Below are 13,843 nucleotides of genomic sequence, written 5' to 3'. Positions count from 1 at the left end.
ACGTTTTTAAAGTGACAGCACTCGTAGGTTATTGTTCTAACTTCAATATCAAGTCCATGGACTCTACCGCGCGGCCCAACAGCGAGTTAATAGCGAATAATTATTTTAATAGCCAACAAAAGTGTGAAATCGCGCTCAATTAAAATCGAAGTAGTGTGAAAAGTTATTGAATATTTTACATTTTTGCGTTATTAACATATCAAATTGCTATAAACGCTTGATGTACCGTTTACACAATTGTTTTGCTTTACAACACGTAGCTGTAATTGGGGATGTAATATTATTCTCTTCCTGCATATTCAGATGAAGAGTTCAATAAGCCCGTACTGATGTTTCAAATAAAAAAGGCAATTCATAAAAACACAAATTTTATTTTGCATTTCCCCTTAGGGATGCAACATCCATTTCATGCCTCTGTTACGTTAATTACATTCAGCTGCAACTTGCAAATTAGCACTGTAAATGCCTAACATTCAGAGGAAGTATGTCGATAGATAACGCAACAGACTTCTTCATTATAATCATAATTTATGACGACATTTATACAGCACTTCAAAAATGGCCACACGGTTTTAAGCTGTACCGTGTCTTGCGAGCGTTCATTAGTCAAACCCACGCGCCTGTGACAATACAACTAATATACTATTGTTTACCGATATCGTAATGTATGTGTTTTGACCATGGAAATAATGAAGTAGCTAGAGACTTGCTTTTAGGGAAATGTACGTGGTCCAACACCGGCGACTAACAACAATTCCTAATTGAACCAAAGATAGCTATTCATAATTTATTGTTTCAGGATGAAACATGGCTTGGTAAAGATAAGACGCGCTTACTCTAACATTTCAATAACATGCCCCTTAACAAGCAATGTGCGTAATTTAATATCACAGTATTAATTGGTTAAATAACTGTGAAAATTGAAAGCTATAAAAACAACACTTCAAATATGAGCGATGTAATAAAAACAAAATAAAGCACCGTTCGAGCTGCCGGATTACAGTTTTATGATTTTATTATTTATTAATAACAAATACAAATAATAAAATCTCGATGAATTTATTCATTTTTCACGTTCTTTAATAATGGTATTATGGAGGTATAATGTTACGGTACACCTAACTGGCACGATATAGATAGGTAAATTATCCCAACTGAGTAAGATTTAGATAACTTTCGCTTTCGAATATATACAGCCATATACGCCATGTCCCTCCATATGTATACTAGATATTACGCAACATAAATAAAAGCATTTGTCCAAATGATCGTTATTCATGCGCCATTGCACTTGCAAAATGATGTTGAAGCAAAAACTAATCGATTCAACTGATCAATACAGACAGACGTACATAGGTCGATACACCCATCGTTAAAATACAACGTCGAATAAATATTAACGATATAAAAAGCCCGATATTCATGGAGTACTATTCACTACGCTATGTTCTTTGTTTCTTATACGATATCATAAGTATCTCTTGCCTGTGATTTCATATACATAGGTACGTACATACCTCGCGATATAAATTATGATGTTATCATATTTTTTCTTAGTTTCCAATATCGTTGAATGTATCTTAATACTTTTTATACCGGCAATGATAATAAACATGTTAATAAAGTGAAGCAATGAAAATAAACAATAAATAATATAATTAATTGGATTCGGCAATATTAAAACGCAATAAACGTCATGCGAAACAATTAAATTAAACTGTGAGTAGTCTTGGAAATTTACGGATCATTTAATATAATGTGGCAACTTTAAGTTTACAAGTAAGTACATAATATATAAATGCGCATAACGAGTTTCCTCTGCCTTTCGGTTCGAAAAACAAACAAGTTAAACTTATACATGGAAAACCACATCTACTCACGACACGCCTCACTCGAAGTTTATGAAGCCATTATTACAATAAAATGAGGATTTTCATATAAATACATCCAAAAAACGTCTTCATACAATAATTCAAACCAAATCTCAGTAAAGATTGGTTAAATCAATTTACAACAGATAACAATATAATAATTGGGTACACAATACACACACTTGCATGTCACTGACCTCTAAACTACTCGAGTTACTGTTAATAATTAATAAACAACGGTGTTAAACCATTGAGGAATGAAACGGCAAAGTATAAAAACTAAAACTTTACCAAATACATATGATTGATATTTTACAAACATTCGCAAAAATGTTAAGATAGTAAACAGAAGCACGCGATAATTCATAAGCAGTCTCTCTTTCCAGTTTTATACGATAACGATCCTTCAATATCAATATCTAGTAGAAAATTCCTTCTTGAAATAAAGACGAGATCAAACGAGAAAATAAATAATGGAATCTTGATTAATAATAAAAATTATGTGAAATATGAACTTGTTATCTGCAATACCAACTCGATTGGAATTCTTCGATAGCTCAGTGCATTGTATTAAGCTTAGACGCAAGCGACATTACAAAAATATATATATACGCATTGTACACTTTTACATATATATATTTTTTTTTTATACAAGCGGGCAGGCAGTGACCCCACTGCACCTAATGGTAAGTGGAGTGGGATCCAATGAAATGTCGACTGACGATAGATTACATAATTATGCCGGCCTGTTGGGCCCGGATATACACAGAATGGTCCCGGAACGCGACACACTTACATGGGCCACTATGGCAGGTTTTAACACCTTGTGTACGATGGCCACTATCGGGGCGAATATAAAATATATCCTACCACCTCCACATACAAAAATACTCTCAATTATACGAATTATTATTGCTCTTCTCTTTATTTTGAAATATTTTTTTCTGTTTTTATATTTCTTTAAAAACATCAGTGCATATAAAAATATTTTTAAAAAATTGATCACCCTCTTATGGCGAGCCTCAAGGCCCAAGCCACCGGTGGTTAAGAAGGTTGAAGGATTCAACATGCGGAATCCCTTCATAATACGTGCAGTTTCCAACAAAATTGCCTGCTGTATCTAGTCGACGTTGGTCGATACTCTGGTACCATTAACACATGGACGGAAAAGACAATCGGGACAACCAAACTTTATTTTTTTAAATACGTATGAAACTTATATTAAATTAATTAATTAAATTATTGAAATTAAACTAATTTTCGGATTCTATCGCGGTGTTGGTGTTTTATTTTCTCCCGACGTTTCGAAGACTCGAAAGTCTTCGAAAGAAGTCTTGAGACTTAAAAATACTTAACACCATATTGTCTATTGTAATAATTAATAATAATTTAATTAATGATTTCTTATGTTTACGCGAATGTTAGACATTGAAATTAAACTAATTTTCGGATTCTATCGCGGTATTGGTGTTTTATTTTCTCCCGACGTTTCGAAGACTTCTTTCGAATTTTATATCACCCATACCATCCGGTCTCATGTGCATGCATGAATTGTCGGCCGGTCTTCAAATAGAATTTTTATGACTAAAGCCATGAAAAATTACTATATTCATCATCATGCGCCATCAACCTAAAACTGCGCACGATAGAATATCAACTGAATATTATTCCACTGATGTCTCTAGATATTAAAACTTTATAGTTGCAGTACTATTAACATTTTAATATTATTTTGTTATAAACATTGTTAATGAGCACTTGTAATATTGTGTATTTTAATTAAACCAAGAGAGCAATTCCGTTATACTTAACATTTCAAAAAGTTTAACACCGCGATAAACACTGTCTTCGCTACAATTTCCTACAACAAAACGAAAAAAAAAGCAATTCCGTGTTGAAAGTGCCGATTGAAATCTAAAGTATCTTTCCGGCACCGACACCGGTACTAGTCGGAGACAATAGTATCGCGACCGGGGTCATCGGCGGTAATTAAACACCGAGTCAGAGTGCAACAATGCTAGGTCGACTCGCGGAGGTGTCGCCGGGCTCATTAGATCGTGAGGACGCTAATGAGACGCGATCGTATCGCTCGCCCGAGCACTTTCACTTCTGGAGGGCACGCAAAGAATACGTCTGACAGAGTATTAAAATGACTTGGTAGGGTCCAAATGTAGTTTAGGATTATAAAATATTAGCACTATGATATATGTACCTATTGTCCCATTGCTAGGTACGATTATTTAACGAAATGGGCTAGTATATACCTAAAATATAACAGGATATGATTGGGTTTAGCATATGTAAGGTAGATGGGACCAAGCGAGTGCAATAACGACTCGACCCATCATAATTATGATAGAACATTCTTAATCTGTTGAATTTGAAGATTTATCACTTACTGCGCAACTTTCTGTTATAAATGTTTACCGGTTTTATATCTTGTTTCAGTTATCAATCAAAATGTGTATAGTAATTACGATTGGAGCGCCTATTTCCTAATATTTCTCAGTTCTTAAGTAACGTTAATCGACCAATAATCACACGGTATATATTTTAAATATAATGTAAAATCGAAATACTTATGAACGTTACCATTAATGCAATATAAATCACCGAGCATTTCTTAATCTATGATGAAATGTGAGCGCAAATCAAGAGCGTTATGAACTAACTATACTCCAGCGGCTATTCTCCGACAAATATGACTATCCATATCGGAATTCTTGTCAATATGGTCTGTATAAAATAAACCATATCGAATTTATTTGCAGCTACAATGCAAAATAATTTCCTAACTCCAAAGATATTGAAAATACATGAAACAAATATCACACAACAAAAAATCAACCGACATAAGAATTAACAAAAACTTATTATGTTCTTCGAATCCAAGAACAAACTTAACGGCACTTCATAAGGCCTGGAGAAATGACACGATCGGAGCTTCATTCCGCACCACCAAAGTGCCGACGATTTAATTACACGTTTTTCTATACCATACGTTTATGTGAGTACGTCGGTGCAGTGAAACGACATCGTAATTATTTGTAAATAGTAGTTCACGCTACGTGTGAGTCGAATATGCGCGTGGCCGGTATTTTTTTCCATGACCCGAATTTTTAGCAGTCATAAAAGATCTCTTTATGTGGGCACAGCAATCTGAACAACGGTTACATTTTCAATCTTCACGCTTGCTACTGCATTCATCATAATAAACAAAAAAAAGACATTCGAAATTTGATTTAAAAAAAATGAAATATTTTTTTCCCAGTTTCAAAAATATACATAAGTTTTTCGCGTCGCAGTATGATTGCATCGTTGAATTAAAAAGATGTGACCTAATATCTTCAAATGAAGCCTGAAGGGCAATTATTATTTATTACTATAAAAAAACGCATTCATTACGTACTTTAAAAAGGCAAAATTCAAAATGGAGCGAGAGTGAAGTTTGACGTTTTTGGTTAATAAGTCCGGTAATTAAACACTGTATACTCTACATTCTAGACATGTTTTTATGAAGTGAGCCTCCTCATTGCAACGATAAGCGTGTATACACACGGATATAAATAGTTAATTAATACTGGTAATATTATTACCTAGTGCGGTAGTCCGTTGCTGGTTTTACTACTCTATTTTCTTTTCCTACAAAAAAACTTCGGTACATTCGACGGAGCGAGAACTGCAATACCACACATAAAATACGGCTCCTTTTGAAAGCTTTCTAAAGGGCAAACTTCGCGTTCGTAACGTGACTCGTATTGTCTAGCCAAAGTTTCTACCGTAGTTTTAGTTTACCTCACAATATTTTACCTATCTTTGATGATTTAAAATTCTGGAAGGAGAAAAGCAAATGTAACTATAGAAATGTATGAAATCAAAGTCGATAGGTAACTAGGTAAAAGGTGATTGCTCCCGCGCAGTGCTTTGTGAACACAATCAATGAAGCATAGACTGAGAAATGTAGATTATAGTTCGCTCAGTTTAATAATAATACGGAATATTTACGATTCCGAGTGATAACATTGATTCTCTATCAATTTATCGGATCAAAATAATGGATAGTATTTTTGCGGTTCTTGGCCAAACGTCGCATCAAACATTTTACAGGATGCTATGTAATTACTACAAGAATATCTTTACTTAATCTATTAAATAAAAACACAAACCAGCAACCCGTTTTGCGGTTAACGTCTTCGAAGAAAAATATTATTTTCTTTACTCGGTTTTGCATTAACATAAATATCGAGATGATGAAACGTTTTACACTTTAACAGAATATTTTTTTCTATTTAAATATTTTTCTTCGCTGTGATAAAGAATTCATAACGTTATATTACATTGAAAACCTTAATCGGCAATTATCAATTGAAGGATAGAATTCTATGCGAAAACGCTAATCACAAGAAATACGATATGCCTATTTACTAGAGCATGCGCATTTATTTACAGTTACATCCTAGTTTAATCATATAATTAGTAGTACTAAGAAGTTTAATACTAAATACTATATTTGTGTAAATAAAAATACCTGTTTTTAACGAAAAAGCTTACACTTGAATCACCCCAAAAGCCTAAAAAAATCAGGATATTTTAACGTGAATCAAAAAACACATTTTCACGATTATTATCGAAATTATGAAACAATAAGAACCATCATAACATAAACAAAATTATATCATTGCACAAACATGTTGTCCAAACAAGTATCCGGACAATGAATGATGCTCACCAATTACATCACAGCCAGTAGCAATGGCATATAATTGGCTACGTTCACCGACTCATTAGGCGTAAAATTATTCCTAGGCGATGAGGGGCAGGTGCTCTCTACAGTCTGCGCAGCCGATGGGTAAATAAAGAAAAACAATCGACAACCGATGTCAGTCAACCACACCGATCTTGCGCGCAAAAAATAGCTAAGTGCGAGTCTTTGGTTTATGATGCCTAATTATGTTTAGTAAATGACAAAATGAGAAGCAAATGTTATATATTCTACATTTGTGACGTAATAAAATAGCAATAAATAGCGTTTAGAGCGTGTTTTGTATTTACATCAACTTTTACGATACAGATTGAAATTATCGTTAGCAAATTTGCTTCTTCAAATAGTATTATTACTGTCTCATATACCTTCTTATCCTAAATACTTGGACGACTTGTCTTATTTTAACACTCACATATTCTGGCTTAGTTCTGCGGAACCCTAAACTGCATCTAAATATTACAGCATAATTGCAGACTGTCTCGAATAAATTACTGAAGATTACTTAGTCGTTAGGAATCTCGCCGATACCACGTCGCATATCAAAACTCTAGACATTATCTTGGTATTTTTGTACCTTTGTACCAACTATTACCATTTTTATTACTTATTTTATTGCAATGCGATAGCCGTCAGGTGGCATGTTAATTTAATATGTTTTAATATTCTTATAAACGTAAGATATAAAATCATTACACACAACTAGTTCTATTTGCATTTGTGTCTTATTTGACAATGAATTCGGAATCTGTTCTGGTATTTTCTTAAGTCTATATAAATGGTGTTTACATAATTAGGTACAGGGAGGAATGTTGGACCTACACAATTTTGTAAAAATATAAGGATATGCCAATAGGCCGTGTGATGGAAAGGTATAAGCCTCGAAAGAGTACAGATACATTACTTATAACCTCAACGGGAATATCGCAAGGGCCTTTAAAGAAATACAAGATTCGATATTTTCAACTCAATCAAGTTTTGTCAAAGTTATTAATAAAATAACGTACTTCAACACAGTTAATGCGAGTTATACATAACATTCCATGTCAAAGATCGTCATTACTTTAAACTGAAATGAAATTATTCTCAGAGGAGTTCCGCGATTTAATCATTCGGTCGAACGTGATCTTTTCATCCTTGCATCAACTTGTGATAAATTAACAACATCACAGAAAATCATGCACCGTCTGTGCTCATTATAAAGAGCACATATTATACGAAATAACTCTTGTAATATCTGATATGAGTTTTACTATACGTATAAAAGCCCTTCTGGACATTTGTATGTACAGTCAGCTACATAGTAAACTGAGAAATTTAAAATAAGAAATTGTCTATATGTTAACTTTTGTGACCTGCATATTATTTATTTTCTTTACTGAATTAATCTAAAAAGCTTTACTTTATTCAAAATCAAGAAAATTAGATGTTTTTTTTATTTCAACACACCCTATCACGCCTTTTATCTCTGAGAGACTAGTCGGAGGTGAAACTGGTGTACCTGTGCGCCCACTGTTCAACGTGTGTATCCCATCCCATGTTTAACAGAGTTGAGCCTATCGCCATATCGAGCACAAATTTTAAACACCAGGCTAATACTAAGCAAAGAAACCCAATATTTTTTATTAATGATTTTTAATTAAACCTAATGAGTGTATAGGTGATTTAAGGTTTTGAATTTGTTCAACTATTTTTGTGTCCGACAGTACCTGTTCTTAAAAGCAGTCAGATTTATTAATAATGGAATTTTTTATACGACTGTAAGGAGAAACGCCCAAGTCGTTGCCAGATGGTAAGCGCTCCGCCTACCAATAAACAGGAGCTGCGCCACCCAGAGCTTTGAGTTGCAAAATACTACGCACTGCACTAGGCTCGTCTCAACAAGATATGATATTAAGTACTTCACCAATCCTTAGTATTTTTTTAATGATTTTACAAAATTCGTGCTTATTATCACACAGTCATTTTTTTACAAAGATTGTGTTTTAACCGTTGAGATGTAGGAGGTGAAGCTGAAGCAAGCTGAAATGGCAGTGGGCTGGCCATATCTGTCGTAGGACTGATGGCCGCTGGAGCAGACGAGTCCTAGAGTGGAGACCGCATCTCGGTAAGCGTAGCGTAGGACGACCTCCGACCCGCTGGTCCGACGATATTCGTAGAATCGCCGGTGGACGCTGGATGAGGAGTGCGGAGGACCGAACAGCGTGGCGCGCTTTAGGGAAGGCCTATGTTCAGCAGTGGACAGCTGTAGGCTGATGACCATGATGATGATGTAGGAGGGGGGCAAGGTTCCGCTAATTGATACAAAGCTCGCCCCAATACTTAGTGGTTTCAATAATTTCAATTGATAAGTAGCTCGCAGCAATGTTTAGTTTATTTCGATGCCCTTGAATCAGATGAACAGCTTGGACTGCTGTCCAAGTCCAGTCCTGCTTAGTGACAAAAAGTGGCAAAGCGGTGGTATTGAGAAAGTACCTATAAAGATTTTCGCATACGAGATATCTATCATGTACTCAAACAAATCTTAGTCCTGTTTCACAAGATACAAATAAATTTTATTTGACAGTGTATTAAACAGTTAATGTGGATAGTACTCATTTTATTACCATTTATTTAGGATTTCAGTGTGATTTATATTTGGTTGGTTATACATATGTGTGACGAGTGGCATTTACTCAGAAGTTGTGAAACAGGCCCTTGGAATAATATTAATCGAGGTAAAATACTAATATAATTCGTATAAATCAAACAATGAGGCACAAATTCTTGAAAATATTAATCCTGCCTACGACATAGACAAACACAGAACATTACTCATGAAAGCGTTTCAAATTTCTTAATGTTAAGCATAAATATATTATGTAATTAAAATTTTCTTTATTTACATAGACACAGACACACATATTTATCTCCGAAGGGGTATGCAGAGGCGTACCTCCAAGTGTATTCCGTCCCATGATGTGATAGGGAGAAAAACTATCGGCATATCGGGCACAAATTCTAGACTCCGGGCTGATACTGAGCAGAAAAACCCAAATATCACTTTGTCCGACTTGTGATTCGAACCCAATACCTCAGAGGGCTGCCGTACCGCGCTTGCAGTACAACTACGCAACCGATGCAGTCTTAGCGACATCGAAATCTTTCTTTTGAAATAATAAAACAAAATCCATAACTATTACCTATAATTATATAACACAAATGTTAATACGCCAAACACGCTAGTCTCTACATCGTTACATACCAAGTTTTCAACCTACATGCATAATTAAAAGCGTATTATTGTACACACCCACCTAATATAACACTATTACTGGCTCAAAACCTACATATTGTTCAAACATTTCTCAATTCTCCGCTGGCGGAGGCGCAAACACCCGATATGGCGCCCTCGTGAACGGTAGATTTACTCTGTACTCACCTACTATTACATACTTGCGACACAAAGCGGACTCATCTCTGGCACATGCTAATATGGTACACGGAATACTTTTGTACTTGAAATGGTCGGAACGTGATAACACGAGGACGTTAAACCATTGTAGATTGAAATCCATGGCCGAAGGGAATATATACTTAACAATTTGATTCTTATAATATTTTCTCACGCGTTGCACATGAATTTAGACCGTCAGCTAAATGTCAAGTAAATCTTTATTTCCTTAAATACTTAACTTAACTGGCCAATGTTTTGCAAACGCTTTGTAACTCGTTACTTTAAAATAAATCTTTCCTATGGTTTCGATACCATTTTCACAATCACTATAATTAATGTTCAAACTAAGTCCATCGATCTATAAATATTAAGCAACATGTTTTATGGTCTCAAATCAGTTTAGCATTATGTGACCTTCAAAACTACATTGTGATTAGTAACCTTAGAACGAGGCAATCATTACTAGACAAAAATATGGCCACAGTAAAAACTAAATGCGTATTAAATTATTAGCGACGCATAAAGATTTCTGACTCTAAATCTCCTCTTCAACATAAGATGTTTGGATGAACGTAGCCTATGAAGATGTCAATCAAAGTTTGTCAGACCATTCATAGAACAATTGACGACTTTCAATCAGCCTTGACCTGGTAGGTACGAGACTTCTTCAACACTAATAAAACAAAATGATGTGACCACTGACAATGCACGGCACGTTTACTGAATATAAAGCGAAGCAGATACAGTAATATATTTTGTTTTGGAAATACAAATGTATTACAGGGACAACATAAAATGTATTCTGCTTTAAAAGAAGACACATTGAATCTAAATTGTATTAAAATATATTGTTTAATATATATTATTATTAACGATAGGCTCGCCCCCTATTACATTATGGGACGGAATGCACACGGCGGAAAGTGCGGAGGGTGCATCAGTTGTGCTTCTGCCTACCCCTTCGGGGATAAAAAGGCACGAGTGTGTGTGTTTAACTTATTTATCAAGATTACATGCAACTAATCATACATAATACGGCCATGAATGGACAATTTGATTAAAACAATGAAGAACCAAGGCGGAACAAATTGCATGAGCATTATGCGTCCTCGATACGGCTTCTGGGTACGATCATGATCTCGTTTATTATATCCTACAAACAGAACGTATGTACATTGCACGTACTTTCAATATATAGTATTTTTGCACGCGTATTCGTTAGACCCATGACTACTTCCAATGAGCAATGTCAATATTTGCTCACTCCTCAAGCAACACATAACAGACAACTCAAGATACAACCTGAAAGGTGCCTCTAACGCACGAGTTCATTCTCGCACTAAATCACTCAAATGTGTTTACTTATCGACAATTTATTCTGTAGTTCCCTAAAGAATACGTAAAGACAGTAAATACTTTTAAAGAATTGTAATGCAGTGTATTTGCAATAACGAATTTGATAGAATTTAGTGCTGCTGCCAAATGCTGCGAGTTCATCGCACCCGGCAGCGTGCTACAAAAACATAAAGCAATGATAGGTGCACAAAATATAGAAATACGCTGATCGTTCATGACCAAATAAAAAATAATGACAGTTTTTAGTTATTGAAAAACAAGCAAGATATTACTGCGGCTAGCTTATAGTAAAAATTCCAAAATACAAGTTCGTTAAAGAAGTTATTTTATCAATGAATCGTGAATAATGATTACGAAGGAAAGACATAATATGGATAATATCGTTAATAAAATAAATGTCATACTAATACAAGACGAAACAGACTGTGAAATTTAAACAAATACATATAAAGGCGAAATGAGGACGGATGCGAGATTAGATCCAGTCTGGTGCAACACAATTGTGCCATCCGTTTCTTCTACGCAAGTGCTCGAGAAAAAGTATAGAAAAAGAGCACCTACTGTACGGAACGCGTCCGTTCCTATTAGAGAAGCGGCGGACAGCCAAACTAGTTTTACAGTTACGAGACGATTCGATTCTGCGACGATACGTAGTCGAAGGTCGCGGGAACTCGGGCGGGACTAATTCCGAATTCGTTCTGCAAGTTGCCGGCAAAGCCGGGCCCGCCTGTGCCAGTGGTCGTGGCGGTTATGACGGCACAATTCGTCGCAATTAACACAAGCTTACTAAAAAAACAGACCATACCTTAATCGATGAAATCGTACAATTCGTCTCTGAGGTACTAGCAGTCGACGTAAGACATTTCCAAAATATCGTTTTGAGAGGAATACGTTTTATTTGTGAAACATTCGTAACATAGTTATTTTCGTTAATTCATTTCAGGAAGCTTACTGTGTTACATTTTGTTATTTATTACGCAGCTTAATTACTGGGTTTTGACAAATTATTCAAGGTGAAATCAGTAATAAATAACTTATTCAAATATATTAACGTATATTTTTAAAGATACATGCCATAAAGTCAAATGGTAAAACGTTCTCTTTAACTATCTATTTTGCATATTTGCTCTACGTTATTTTAATTCTCACGTTTTTATTATTGTATTATATGTATATTACAATCTACGGTTGTTTTGATTAGTATCAAATTTTTTCTGTATATTTGAACGTAGCATCGCGAGCTTAACTTCTAATATTCCTGTGCGTCGTCGAAGCTCTAAGCAGCGATTCATTTAATGCATCCATGGTTGGCCATGTTCATTTCAGCCTCGTTAAGTATAGCAGGTTCATCGCCACAGATTCCTATAACAGGCAATTCACGTGTGTTTCCAAATCATAAAACATGCAAATTTTTGATCAAATCCAGGGCCTCGCGTACTTCGTGAGCTAAACACAGTGCCACTCTCCCCAGAGTAAATAGCAGGTATTCGTTATGCCGTTTGCAAGTTCAGTTTTGTGTGAACATGATAAGTAAGTCGAGGTGCAAAGTGAGTAGCGTATTCTCTTTGGTGGGAATCCACATACCGGGCCCTAAAGAGACAACTAACATTTTGTTTCTCGTCGCTCTCATTCTGAGAATCTTCCAACTTCTCTTATGACTCATTATCAATTTCGATATCGGGAAGTCACCAGTCACTGGTACCACATTAGCAGAGACGTCTTGGTAAATGCTCCGGTTCTTCAAAAATGTACGTCTACCAAACCAATGAAGTGATAACTAAACTTTTTTATGTAGGAAACTTTTTCTACGTTATGTTGACAGTAAATATTATTTACAAAAACTTTTTGCCACCATAAAGTTGGTAAATAAATCGTTATCTTGTATTTGTAACAGTCGTTTTTGGAGTGGCTGAACTATTGTACTGCCCGTTCGTGTTTGTCGCACAATGACGTTGTAGGTACGAGAAGGCGGAAGTTTGTTTTTTGTGTATAACATTTAATATTAAAGAAACACTTACCTCTCCTTGAACACGAAATTGCCGAAAATGGATGTTTTCATAACACAACACAAAACAGACACACTTTTGTTAATTAACGTATTCGATTAAACTCATCACAGTTCAACTGACAGATTGACACGGAAACACCGCAATAAATATTAACAACACAATGAAGTGATTTATCAGATCACGGTCACAAATACACGAAAAATCTGACATCAGCAATAAATCCCGCCCAGAAACGAAATACGTTTTAATTGCAACTTAACCACAATATAAACACAAGTAAGATAAAAATATTTTATCTTTTATTTGAATTTATTGTATTGTATCGGAGCGCGCGAAAACTGCGACGGAAAAGAAGGTTGCGCGCGCGACGCGCGTGCTTTGCGCCCATATGCCGACAGCTGACTGAATC

General features: G+C 35.3%; 1 protein-coding gene across 1 annotated transcript in view; it reads right to left on the bottom strand.

Moving 5' to 3' along the window:
* Positions 1–13,843, bottom strand: part of LOC115442957 (apoptosis-stimulating of p53 protein 2) — a 228,154-nt gene extending 214,311 nt beyond the window's left edge. The window contains exon 1 of the mRNA XM_030168253.2: positions 13,444–13,843. The gene's annotated coding sequence lies outside the window, so the exon portion shown is untranslated. The remainder of the gene's footprint in view (positions 1–13,443) is intronic.

This window comes from Manduca sexta, chromosome 11 (assembly GCF_014839805.1).
Source record: "Manduca sexta isolate Smith_Timp_Sample1 chromosome 11, JHU_Msex_v1.0, whole genome shotgun sequence".
Lineage (NCBI taxonomy): Eukaryota > Metazoa > Arthropoda > Insecta > Lepidoptera > Sphingidae > Manduca > Manduca sexta.
This window is presented reverse-complemented; position numbering and strand designations above follow the sequence as displayed.